The sequence below is a fragment of the Notolabrus celidotus genome, chromosome 7 (assembly GCF_009762535.1).
Source record: "Notolabrus celidotus isolate fNotCel1 chromosome 7, fNotCel1.pri, whole genome shotgun sequence".
NCBI classification, from domain to species: Eukaryota; Metazoa; Chordata; class Actinopteri; order Labriformes; family Labridae; genus Notolabrus; species Notolabrus celidotus.
This window is the reverse complement of record NC_048278.1, coordinates 26,024,832-26,039,097: the sequence shown is the minus strand read 5'-3', so window position 1 is coordinate 26,039,097 and position 14,266 is coordinate 26,024,832. Positions and strand designations below refer to the sequence as shown.

The following is a 14,266-nucleotide window of genomic DNA, read 5'->3' as shown; positions in this document are numbered from 1 at the left end:
AATGTGATAAGAGTATCACCATAATACTGTATGCTAATTCCAATACAGAAGAGAATTGATGATTTCTGCTGTTAGGTGTGCGGAAAAAAATATTGGCATATCGGATATCTGCAAAAAATCCGATATCGTGCATCCCTAGTTTCTATATGTAAAGTGCAAAAGAAGAGGTTTGATGAGTGAAAAATCCCACTTTCCTCAGTTTTTAATTAAATAAGACATGACTAGTAATGTCAGCAGAATGATCATGGCAGAAAAGCTGTGGAAGCAAATCAGCTGGTGCTTTTCCTGACATATCCAGGTCAGGCAGAGTGTGTGCTGTGTCCTTATCTCTCTCCTACTACCTGTTGGCCACCCTAAAGTCCTTATCCAGCTTTGTCATGTCTGCAGCACCCGGCCAAGTTGTGAAATGACTTTGCAGCACCTGCACATGGATGAATGAATGAATGAAGCTGAAAGCGACAACAAGGAAGTTAAAGCGTGAAGGAGAGAGAGCATGCTTAACTGAATTTGACTGGTTATAGAAATCGGGGGAGGAAATGGGAGGGAGGAGAGGTGAAGGTGGAACCTGCAGAACTGCTTTGTCACTGTGGCAACACAATGGAGTCCTTTTTCAGGAAAGGGGAGGCTCGTCCTCCATGTCTGTAGTCGCATAAGTTTACTCCAACACCAACCCCCACAGTGCAGGGGATTGTAGTAGAAACACCTCGCTTTATAAGGTTAAAGGACTCCTTCCATTATCTAGCCTGTGAGCCAAACACTAGGTCTACAATATAACATCCATATTTAAATTTGCAGGACTTGGTTTGTAGTTCAAAATTGCTAGCTTGATTGCAGAGTAATGAGAGAAACAAGACCAGGAAATTCTGCTATAAGATAAGATAAGATAATCCTTTATTTGTCCCACAACAGGGAAATTTAGTTGATACAGCAGCAAAGTAGACAGTGCAAAACAGTATAAAGCAAACAAGAGCATACAAAATAGCAATTATTAAAAAGTTATTAGCAATTAAAATTTAAAGAAGCATATCTTACGACGTATATACATAACTAAATAAGTACATTTACAAATATTTACAAAACCAGTGGCGCAGTGAAAAATGGCACAGACTTGTAGCATAATATAAAACAATGTACAGAACAGAACAGATAAATGGCCAGGTTTCCATCCTTGCAAGATCTTAGAATAGAGACTTATGGTGTCATTTTGTGTCTGTTTACTTTGTTTTTTAATTACATTTAAATTCTGACTGAAATCTTATTACAGAGGTGTCAATCTCTCATTTATTAGAGTCCTCAAATATCATTCCTTCAGTCTGATTTTAGAAATATGAATCAGAAAGTCAAGAGACTGCCACCACCACCAGTTTAAATATTTTAAGGCAGCAAGTAAGAAAGAAACATCACACACACGGAAGTATTGTTTTCATTGGCACGTACCAAAGACACAATTATCACATCTTTCTACATTCACTCTCTTTCGGGAGAAGTCATTATTATTGCACAAAAATAAGCTGCAAAAACAGCCGGGCTTATATTTGGACAGAAAAATCAGTGTGACTGCTCGTGTCCCTGGGACTGCATGTTAAGCACGGTCAGTGTCATTTTAGGGCTTTGGGAAATGGCAACATGCATTTCATTACACTCCTTCTCTCTCATGCCCTCGGCTCACCCTCCCCCTGGGTGATGGTTTGATTTACCATACAGAGCAGAGTTTTCTCTTAGCAGTGTCTCATTCACAGCTTTCTCACTGCATCAGTCCTGATATTCATTTGTTTGAATAAATCACGGTTTTCTCAAGGGAAGTTAAAAGGAATAGAATAATAAGAGGGAAGAAAGCAGTATAAGTGGTGACATGTAGGTCTTGGTTATCAACACAGTTTTAATGAAAAGAGCTCTTTTGTAGGCTTTTTTCTGAAGTTAGGAGGTCTTAAAAGTAAAGAAATTATGATCTTTCAGTGTTATTATTTAGTCAAAGGCTGTACATCCACACCGTGTTCCAAATTATTATGCAAGTTGCATTTTTGTGAATATTTTAAAAACTATGTTATTATTTCTTCAACTGTGTGGTTAAAATGATGCTTTTCGGCTGTATTTAAAAAAAAATTCAGAATCTGCAGAAATGAGCGTGCCAAATTATTATGCAAGTTGGTGATAAGAGCATATAACTTGTGAAAATTAAAAACAAGGCACCATTTTAATGTTCTATTCATTGAAAATAATGATAATAATATGTTTTAGTAATATTTACTACAACTGTATTCAAACTTCAACAAAAACAACAGTTTTCTTACATATGTATACAAAATAAAACTGTTAAAGTCTTTGAAAATTTTCAAATCTGAAGTGTTTCTCAAATTTCCAATATTACCATTTGAACCATACAGTTAAAGAAATGTATTAACTATCTGACTTCTTGACAAATTTGAAAACGACTGTTGACATAGTTTTTAAAATATTCACAAAAATGCAACTTGCATAATAATTTGGAACACAGTGTACAGTGTGTGTGTTTTTTTTATTTCCTTCTTAGCTCTTTCATTTGATCTGAGTGAGCTGGATAACTTGCAGTTTTACAGAAGATGTGTCTCATCTAAAAGTGAAAGGGAAGTGGTAGAAACCTGAGGATGAGGATTTCTAACTTTCTTTAAGCCTCTGCTGACACTTAAAGAAATTAATCACACATTATACAGTTATCCGCTGTCTTATGATTACAAAAAGTAGTATATCTGTGAGATGAAGTATGATAAAGCACAACCACACATTAGCTGACATAATGCTACTTGATGTAGTGAATTGTACCCTGGCTCAATGCTCACAAAAGATGTAGGATACCAACACTGACATAAACATAAATTTGAATTGATCTATATTTAGAGTAAATGATTACAATGAAAGGATTCGTCTGATGTTGAAACCATAGACTATATAAATAATGGACGTAGTATCCGTGAGGTCATCCATCTTTTTCTGAAGCGCTTTTTTGAAGCCAATCATCAGCGGAGCCATAAGGCGTTTTTCAACCGCAGGAACTCAACCCGGAACTAGGGACTTTACCCCTGAACTACGTGCGTTTCGACTGGAGGAACCAGGGTCTAAATTTAGTTCGGGGTAGATAACCTCCCCCCTGAAAAGCCCCTGCTTGGGGGGTAGTACTTTTCAAAGGTCCTGGGACTTTCAGTTGAACGTTACGGTGTTTGTGGAGTTTACACAGTTGTCGAAACACAGAGGGAGTTCCTGGGAATGCATACTAGTTTAGTTTTTATTAAGGTTTCAAAATATTATTTAATAGAATTTTTTTTCGCCATACATCTCTGGCCTGATTTGCACCATCTCCCCGGGACTTCAGCTCGCGGTCAAAACGCAGACAACAATGGGGGCAGAGGAACCGTTTAGTTCTGGGGAAAGTAGTTCTGGGGGCTAAAAGACCCCGAAACTCTTGTCGAAATGCACCTATATTGGATATGCTGAAGTCAACCTAACATCTGTAGAGCTAGTGTGAGGTAAAGAGGCGGGCTTTGAGCCTCCTTGCCAACAGTTACAGTGTTCCTGCCTGTCAATCAAGTCATAATGGAAAACTCGTAATCTTAATATCTTCGAAATTTTCGCTTTATGAAAAACCCCCGACAGTGTGTTCCGATCGAGAAATGAGCTATCCAGACTATCCAGACCAGGCTGTAAACATTTTCATTTCTGCTGTAAAGATCAGCTTTTTTGAATTGGTGTGTATGTGGTTTCAGGTACTTCCGGAGCCAGCCTCAAGCAGACACTCGAGGAACTGTAGTTTATAACACTTCTGCACTGGCTTCATTTCTTGTGGCGGGAGGTTGCCGCTTGATTAAAACCCATATTTTTTAAATCATATTTTAAATGTTACATAGGGTTAATGAGACAGCTTTCTGCAGGTCTAACTGTAGTTTGAAGCACAACACTTTATAGTTCAGTGAGTCATCTTTCTTGCATAGAAAGGAAACCTTCAGAGAGTGATCTGACTTTCTTCACATTAACTTTTGGCTGTTAAAAGACCATGCACACCTTTATTTGTTCAACTACACAGGTGTCGTCACTTATATTCTATAATCTGACTTCTTCTCAGGTCTGTGTGGGTGTGTATGAACAACCAAGCATCAGCCCTTTGCCCTTAATTCAGATCAAGTCAAGCAGAGTTATTGTAAACACCCGTGTTGTTTGCAGGACCTGTTAGTTTTCATTTGTCACATTTTTAATCAAACTTTGAGTTATTCTCAATAAAAACATGAAATGAAAAATCACTAAAGTTAACAAATGGCTGCACAGATGCGGTTGTAAAAAGTTTATTATGCACATTTAAAAAAAAACTTTTTGGCCTTTAAAAAGCAATTAGCAATATATTCTACACTGAGCAGAAGGACTAATAATAATGTGAAAGGGCTACTTCCAATTCCTCTGAGAACCAGCGCCCTACTTCACAGCCTTCTGCAGCTTTTATCACTGTCATCTTAACATGGAGCATGTGGTATTAAAAAAATCAAACCACTGCTTTGATAACAAAAACTGGACAGCAACCTCCAGCCCACAAGATAAACCAGACTGATATACAGTATCCTTCCTGAGTGAACAAAGCCGACCATAGAGTGAACCAGTGAGACCTATTCCTGGCTGCCTGTCAAGTCTTAAGTCTAATGGTTGCTGGTTTTTAGCACGAGTGAGGTGTGCCAACTCTTGAGATAATATCTGGAATTCTTGGGCTTGGTCAATGTTTGACTTTGTTCACTGCTTACTGCTTTATTTGAGTCATTTAAAGTAGGAACCATACAGTCAGTCAGTGTGTGTGTGTGGAGGAGCAGCTGTGCTGTAAGTGTCAGGCCACAGTTCTAACAGGAAGCAGCATTGTGTTGATCTTCTTGGTCTGGCTAACCAAAACAATATCCTGAGAGCTGCAAGGAGCTGCAAGGAGCTGCAAGGAGCTGCAAAGTGCTGTGTTATTGCTCGGCTGGGTTGTCTGCAACAATCACCACTGACTGATGTATCCGTCTAGTCTGACATTTTCTGATGACGCTGAGGCGGGGTTAGCTGGAGGTGCTGTTAGCAAGCAGCTGATATCAAGAGTGCAAGTTTAAGCAAAGGCATTGTGTAGACTTAATACATTATAAAACACAGTTACATACATTTATGTAAGGAAATAACATAAGACTGGACATTTTTAATTTGCATTTATTAAATGCAAAAGTCATCTACAAGTGATGCAAGATGCCTCACTCTTGAGTGAGTCCAATGCAGAAGTGCTAAAAACTGCAGTTCATCTCTCTGGAAGTACCAGAAACCATGTACACACCAATTCAATAAGGTGATCTTTACAGCAGAAATAAACATGTTTACAGCCTGGTGCAAAAGACGAGTGTAGTCTGGATAGCTCATTTCTCGATCGGTACACACTCTACAGGGAGGGGGGAATTTTTTTCTAACGCAGCAATTTCTAAGATATTGAGATTGTGAGTCTTCCAATGAGATGCAAAGCTGACTTGATTGACAGGCGGGAACACTGTTGGCTAGGAGGCTCAAAGCCCGCCTCTTTACGTCACACTCGCTCGACAGCAGCAATATGGCTCCCGCCGACGATTGGCCTCAAAACAGCACTTCAGAAACAGGTGGGTGACATCACGGATACTACGTCCGTATTTTATACAGTCTATGATGAAAATGCATATTGACATCACCACTGCCTCATCCACTATTTCATTTGTCAAAGAAAGTTGACTGTATAAATAATGGACGTAGTATCCGTGACGTCACTCATCTGTTCCTGAGCGCTGTTTTGAAGCCAATCGTCAGTCGGAGCCCTATTGGATATGCTGACCTTACGTCTGCGAGCTAGTGTGACGTAAAGAGGCAGCTACAGTGTTGCCGCCTGTCAATCAAGTCAGCTGTGCCACTCATAATGGAACACTCGTAATCTTAATATCTTTGAAATTGCCACATTATGAAAAAATGCACCTGCTTTACAGTGTGTGCCGATCAAGAAATGAGCTATCCAGACTACCCTGGTTTTTGTACCAGGCTGTAAACATGTTTATTTCTGCTGTAAAGATCGACTTTTTGAATGGGTGTGTATGTGGTTTCTGGTACTTCCGGAGCCAGCCTCAAGCAGACACTTCATGAACTACAGTTTTTAACACTTCCGCATGGGCTTCATATTATCAGACCGGAGGTTGCTGCTTAGGTAAAACTAGCATATCTGGATCATATCCATACCTAAAACAACTATGCACAGTCATGTTTTTCCCTCCTTTAGTCTGTTTGGTTGCACAAGAGGGTATGTAAATAGCTCACTGTGACTGTCAGATCGTATTTTTGCTTGAAATGCTCATTTCTAGCGTGCACCATCATTTGCTTGAATGATTGCTGCACATAGTTTAACTCATGTGCTATCATAAACTCTGCAAGAGCTATGCTGATGAGGATCCAGTCCAAAAAGAGTTTAAAGGTCCTGCATTGTCCATCAAACATTATCTATTCATTTAACTCTTAACTCAACTCAACTCAACTCATTTTTATTTATGTAGCGCCTTTCATGCATTCAAGCATGCAGCCAAAAGTGCTTCACAGAAGAACAGACAGAAAACAACAGCAACAGATAAAATGATACAAGGCTGTGTCAATGGAAACGGCTGTGTTTATATCATGTTTTTTTTTCTCTGAACTTTTAAACACAACATGAAGATGATGGTTTTCTTCATTTTAACTCTGAGGAGCTGTGCCGCAGGGGAATGACAGGTTTAACTCACATTTGTTCTAATTCATTGTGGTTTATTTCGTTAGCTTCATGCATCCGTTTTCAGAGCTAAGAATGTTTCATCTATGTCCTAAGGCCACAGGATTCAGAGTGTCTCTCCTCTGTTATTGGACTATTATGAAAACAACCGCCTGATGAATATTTAGGATGTAGTTTCATGTCTGGAATTTTTTTTTTTGTAAACATATGTTTTATTGATTTTGACATTTTAAAGGGTATTCACAGAATGTATCAAAAAAACATACAGAAAACACATAACAAACCCTCAAATATTAGCAGAATATTACACACATAAAACATACATAAAATGTAGAAAAGTAATAGTATTGCTTAGATTGTCAGAGTACTATTTTTTTTAGAAAATTCTGGACAAAACCCTACAATAAATAAAATGACATAAAAAAAAGAATTAAATGATAATAATATAATAATAATGATACATAAAAACACTAAAATGTAGCAAAAATAATTCCTCACATCATAAATATATAAACATAGAATGTGTCATTCGCATCATTGCCTCACAATTCCAGCACTTCTTCAATGTCAGCTCATCTAATTTTGGAAAATGAGTCTTCATATCCCCTAATTTTATGGAAGCACATATGTACCAAAATTAAAATGAAAAGCAAATTTGAAAATTAAATTGCATTAACAGAAATGCTTTTTAATTTTCTGAATATATGCACATTATTTGACTCGCAAATAAAATGAATTTTCAATAATCCTATTTGCATTTTAATTTTCATCTTCAACAATGCTAATTGTGTTACAGAATTAAAATGAAAAAGAAAATGACATTTGCTTTTTAATTTTCAAAAATGCCCCTCCTAAATTAGTATCATAATTGAATATTAATTTGATTTATGAGTCAAATAATGCTCACATATTTAGAATATTAAAAAGCATTTCTGTTCATGCAATTTTATTTTCAAATTTGCTTTTTCATTTTTGGACATATATGCTTCCATTTAATTTCTCCTAAAGCATTGGGCACAAACATTGTGCTGCAGGTCAAACACAATTCATAACTCTATATGAGGCTGTAGGTTAACTCTTCTTGTGTTTCCTGTCTCTAAATATTTCATGACACATCCCTGTATTCAGTTTCCTTTGTGACATGATACTGCAGAAAAAGTAGACACCTTTTTTGGCTCTTAATTTCAAGCCTGTTTCTTTTGATTTGAGTGAAAAAGAAAGATCTGATGCTTTCAAGTTATCCAATATAATTTCAAGGTGTTTTTCTTAAGCTGAAAATTCACAGTACCTGTTTGTGTTTGCCTACTTTATCACTTCTTGTGCTGATGTTGACATAGATGATCCTCCTTTGAGGTTGGCTGTCATAAGTGAAATTAATTGTTCCAAACTGCATCCTCCCTGTGTGTCTTTAAATAGTCTGCCTGCTACCTTTCTTACAAACCACTGCAGGGGGAGCATCATGCATGTTAGCTGTGCTTTGGAATCGTTTATGTATCAGGTTGTCAAATCTTGAAATTGATTTCACAGGCTCTACTTTTGGTATCAGTGGATGTGATCTATCCCTGCCTTTACCAGCATGGAACTAATAATAACTGTAGTTAGATAGTGAGATAAGCTCCACGCCCGAGGGATCAGTCAAGTTTTCATAGCGTTTGAGTCAGATTTGGCAGGTTCGAAGACCTTTTTAAAGACCTTGACTAGAACACTTTTCCACTTAGACTTTTGGTTTCTGCCCCTGGGGATAGTTTGGTTGTTTGTGCCAAGATCCTTTTGTGTTTTGGATGAACTATTTTTATTTCTCTTCTTAATCCTCCTATGAAAGAATGCAGGAGGAAATAGAGGTGCTAAGTGATTTAGCTGTATTTGTTAGACTGAGAGGCATTACAATACAGCAATCACAATGGCAGGGTGGCAACTACTGATTACTTTCATTGTCAGTTAATCTGTTGATTATGTTCTTCAGCAATTAATTTTTCTTGTTGCATAAAGTGTCAGAAAATTGTGAAAGATGTCTCCCAAAGACAAAGACAGCATCCTCAAATGTCTTGATGTGTGAACGACATAATGCTTTCATTAAAGGTCATAGTGGATCGAAGCAACGGGGGAAATGTTCATGTGTTCATGTGTGTTTTCTTTTTCTGTAAAAATGACTTACACTAATCAATAATTGCCAAACAGTTGTTTATTGATTCATTATTCGACAGTCATAAATCATTGAAGCTCTTCTCTGCAGTAACGTTGGAGTTTTGACCCTGTGGCTCAAGATGGCATGGTTCCCTGATGTGCACATGATGCAGACAGGAATGCAACACACACACATAAACAGTTTCACACAATAACAAAAGTGGTAGGGGAGTGTGGGCGATCCTTGTCCTCTCTCCAGGCATGCTTTGCCCTCTCTGGCTGTAACAAAGAGCCCTCTAATCTGACACATGAATGAAACCCTATCTGCTCATCTCTGTTGTCTGTCCCATCAGCCCAAATCCACTATCACACCTTTTCCCCTTCTCTCCCCTGCGGTTTAAGCACTCAAAGGCATGTTTTCTAAATAACCAGACTGTTTTGTCAGCCTAAAGTGTATGATTTGCTCTATTTTTAACAATTGAATCAATGCTCCTTGTGTCTATAGATGACCTCTTTATTTTCCTAGGAAAAAGAGGTTTTGAGGTTGCAAGTTGTTCTTATGTTGGGTCCAGACACGTCGCTATCTTTCAAACACTTTCTGTCTGATCAAGAATGGAGAGGATAATGTGAAGGGAAAATCTAGAATGATAGTGTGCAGTTTTTCAAGTAAAACCAGCATATTTGGTAACTGCTTGGTTAGCAGATAATACTAGCACTCAGCCACTCATCGCTAACATCACTGTTTCGTGGTTTTACCAAGCGGCAACCTCTCAAAATATGAAGCCCATGCAGAAGTGTTATAAACTACAGTGCATCGAGCATCCGCTGGAGGCTGGCTGCAGAAACATCGGAAACTACATAGACACCAATTCAAAAAAGAGAGGCACAGCTGACTTGATTGACAGGCGGGAACACTGTAGCTGTTGGCTGGGAGGCTCAAAGCCCACCTCTTTACCTCACACAGTGGATAGGTTGAGTTTAGCATTTCCAATATGGCTTCCGCCAACGATTGGCTTCAAAACTGCGCTTCAGAAACTGATGGGTGACGTCTATGGCTGCTACACATTATGATAGACAAGTCGAGAATTAATTCTGACCTCTTTGAACTTCTTGGACACATTGAAGAGTGAAAGTAAAGCACATCAGACTTCCTATCCTGTTGCATAACACTATTAAACGGTAGTGCTTACTCAGAAGTGGTGGAATGCTAATTTTAGCTGCTGTCTGACCAGATTAATACCCTATTAGATATCATTTTTAACATAAAAATATGGCCAAATGTCCTTTCAGATTGTTACTATCCACTGTCTTTTGAGTTGCTGATCAATTAGGTGCCACAGACTGTATAAAACATGGACGTAGTCTCTGTGATGTCGCCCAGCGGTTTCAATCAACCTAGAGACAGACAAAGAGGTGGAGCTCAGGCAGGCTTTTGTCAGGCCCCCCTGACAAACAGCTCCAACGCCCCCACTGGCCAGTCAACTCAGCCACGCCCTCCTACTTATGTAAAGTTGTTTATAGCTCTTGGACAGTGTCTATGAATGAATACATGAGCTATTTACACATGAGCGTTTTTTAAACCAGACTGCAACTTTGTTGCAAAAAGCAGAATTTTAAGCCCCATTTAGACCTTATAGGAACTGCATTGTTTGCACTTCCACATTGGCTTCTTTTTTAACACCCGAAGCTGCAGTTTGTATCTATTTTTGTTTGTTTATTTAGTGTTGAGCCTGGACTGCAGGCGTCCAACATTGTAACATTGTTTGAGCGTCCCACCCTTAGTGTGACATCAGAGGAAAGTCGTCCCTGTGTAAATCTGAAGAACAACACAAATGTGGCTGTGCCATCTTATCTTTATCTTTGACATCAGCCGTAGAACCAACTCAGCGAGGTGTTGTTGGTGAGCACACAGGTTTGACCAGCCAGCAGACAGTGTGGCTCTAACTGGTTCTACATGGCCCGTACTGGTTGTTAGCTGGTTTTCTGCTTGAAGAGTATTGTTATTTACCCCCCAAGCAGATCAGATAATACACCTACCCTGCCTCCCCACCTGCTGTGTGCTAACAAACACACACATGGCCTCAGGGTTCACAAGTGTTTGAAAGATATGTGTGTCAACACATGCACCAAAATGGCCTATGTTGTTTAAAATTCAGTGATATTTGCTTGAGAAACAGTATTTTTGGGCCTTTTGTAGTCTGAAAAATCTCTATCTGTGATCCACTTCACTATTATTAGCACTGATGTGAACACTCAGAATCCAAACATGTTATTTTTAACTTCTCCTTTTGTCATATTAGCATAAAAATGGATCCATATGGATATTTGGAGCTTAAATGGCTTTAAGTATTCCTCTGTGTATTTCTCCTCACCGCAGTCTGACATGAGGACAGCTGGCGTGTTGTAAGGTTTTTCTGTGACACGGCGCAGAACTATTAGTTGGCCGGCTGTTTTCACACAGCTCAGTCCAATAAACATGGTTGTAATTATTAATTTGCTTGAATTGGATGCACTTATTTTCAGACTAATTGTCTTGTGCTCTGTTTGTAGAATAATTGGTTTGTGTGTACTGTTGGTACACATGGAAACAGATTAAAAAAGCTTTACGCAGCCTTGTGTTGAGAGTGGAATTTTAAAAAAATCACAAAATCTGCTGTTTACTTGGAAATGTCTGTTTTAAAGCTTTTATAATAAAAAAAGTATTCCGAGGCCACAAATATGTGAAAAAGACCACAACTTGTGCTGTAATAGTGTTCTTTAAGTCTGTGGCTTATTCCTCTGTATTGGCTTTCACAACAGGAAAAGACCATATTTTACAATTGAGTAGCTGCTGTAAACAAACAACAGATCTAATTCTCCATTCAAAGCATTCAGCCTCAAGTTTTCTTTCAAACACGGTCACGCTCCTGAGTGTTAAGTGATCGATTAACCAGTCACATTTAATTTTTCTGAACCTGTCATTGCTGCAGCCTGTTTTTAGGAAACAAGGCCAGAATGAAATCTACTTCTTGGCCTACATCTCTCCTGGTATTGTTTCTGCTATAAACAATGCCAGCTCACAAAGGCACTTTAACACAGGGCTGTGTCTGAGGACGCTGGGTAAACAGGAACTGTTGATGCAGAGTGTGAAAGAGAAAAGTCCGGTCACAGAGTCAGTTAGAGACTACTCACTTTAATAAGTTTGTTTGAAGACTTTTTCTGTACCATTCACAAGCTAGCTGAGGTCGGTTCACCTGATAAGAAAAGCACCGTTATGAGTCATACTCCTAGTTTGCTTCTACCAAAGAAAGAATCCTTATAAAAGGGTTTAAAGTGAGTCCCGTGGGTCATGCAGAGTAGCAGGAACAAGGATTTTTAAAAGAAATGTTTATTCTGAGGAAGGACAGATCTTAAATTTCTGGAAAAATGATACACAAATATCTTTCGTGATACCAGAGAGGAGAAGTAAGGAAATACTTTTCTCTATCATTTGTGTTAAATGTTCGCTTTGGTTCTGTGTCCTGCATTATGTTAGGTTATTGTTAACTTAACACAGATCAGCCATAACTTAATAACCACTGGCTCCTTAAGTTGAAACATTGAATATTTGGTTACAATGGTCCCTATAAGAGGGATGAATATTACACCTTTTCCACCGAGGCAGTTTCAGGGCCGGTTTGGAGCCGGTGCTGAGATACCCAGTTTTTTGGGTTTCTACTGCGAGAGAACCGACTCCCGGCCAGGAAAACAGGTTCCAGATCAGCACCAACTCATAGCTACTCTAGAACCTCGAACCGCTTACGTCAGGGTTGAGGGCCGAGGGGTGAGGGGTGAAGTCTGTTAATGTAAAGCACGACGAGTAGCACAGAAGTGTTGGTAAAGTTGGATAAGTTCTCTTAGGGACCTCACGAAAAAGCTAGGAGCAACACCAGCAAGCATGCTACGTTGTCCGCCATTGTTGTTATTGCGAGGGAATGTTCATGCTAGTGCTGCTGGGAAAAGCGGTCACATAGAAGTGATGTCATGATGTGGCTCTTCCACGGGCTCAAGCGGGTGGAAAAACAAACAGGTGCCGAGTTGGTCTGCAAGTTGAACCAGCTCGGAACCAGTGTGAGAACCAGCCCGAAACTAGAACCAGGTTTTCGTTGGTCGAAAAGAGTAGCGCATTAGGCAGCAAGAGAACATTTGATCTTTGACGTTGAGGTGCTGTAAGCAGGACTAGCGTGAGCATGTTAGCGACTTTGACGAGGGCCAAATTGAGATGGCTAGACAACTGTATCAGAGCATTTTGTAAAACAGCTCATGTGGGGTTTTCCGAATCTGCAGTGGTATCATACCAAGGAAGGAATACAGATGAACCAGTGACGGGGTCATTGGTGATCAAGGCTCAGTGGTGTGTGTGTGGAGTGAAGGCTGGCCATGTAGTCTGAGCCAAGAGAGGAGCTCCTTGTTGAAAGAGTTAATGCTGGTTTTGACAGAAAGGTGTCAGAACACACTGTGGTTCCCAGTCTGTTGCGAACCGAAATAGCCTACATTGGGAACATGAGCATGAAAACTGGACCAAGGGGCAGTGGAAGGAGGTGGCCTGGGAGAACATGACAGTATTGACTTGGTCTCTAATTTTTCAGATCTCAATGTAATCAAGCGTTGGTGGGATTTGCTGGAAGTGGGCAGGCAGGCAGGTAGTCATGATGTCACGGCTGATCTTTGTATAGTCAGAATAACATGAATTGCTAGTTAAATTACTGTTTGGTCAATTATTTTTGGTTGATTTCTTTCTTGAGCCCTTTGATGAGATTCCAAATTTAGCCAAAATTGACGAAAGTGTTGACGGACAAAAAGACTCACCATGTGGACACTAGAGCAGCTTCACATCTTTAAACAGTGCTGCTTCTCGTGTGGAGAGGGGAGCTGTTTCTTGAAGAGATGCTTGTTCATGACTACTGTTCTGATCAGCAGGCTCTGCTTTTCCCTTTGATTTGTTACCTGCTGTGTGGAGAGAAAATCTCCCACCAGTTATTGTGTGCTACAAAAAGAGCAGAACACGTGTGTATCAAAGACTGATTGTCCTTCTCTGCAGCAGCCCAATTGTGGTTTAAACCAAATTTGCGGAGCTTTAATCAGTTATGAAAGGGTCTCTATTTAATGCTGTTGCCTTTTTATGACCTACAAAAGCAGAGACCAGCAGCAAGAATTTATTCTTTATGCCTCTACGTTCTCTTAGCTGGATTCAGAGAGATAAAACGTACTGTTTCTCCACAAGGAAGGCCAGAATCATCAACACTAAAGTTCCTCCGAGCTGTTGTGATATGACACAACCTGATAAACTCAAACTCAAACTGACATAATCTTACCTCGTACAGCTTTAGCTTGACGTACTTGGATTCATTAAACACACGCACTAATTATACCTCA

The 14,266-nt window shown here is 39.4% G+C and overlaps 1 protein-coding gene across 4 annotated transcripts in view; it reads left to right on the top strand.

Annotated features, from left to right (window-relative positions):
• Window positions 1-14,266, top strand: part of lrba (LPS responsive beige-like anchor protein) — a 231,454-nt gene that overhangs the window by 1,621 nt on the left and 215,567 nt on the right. The gene's annotated exons all lie outside the window — the stretch shown is intronic.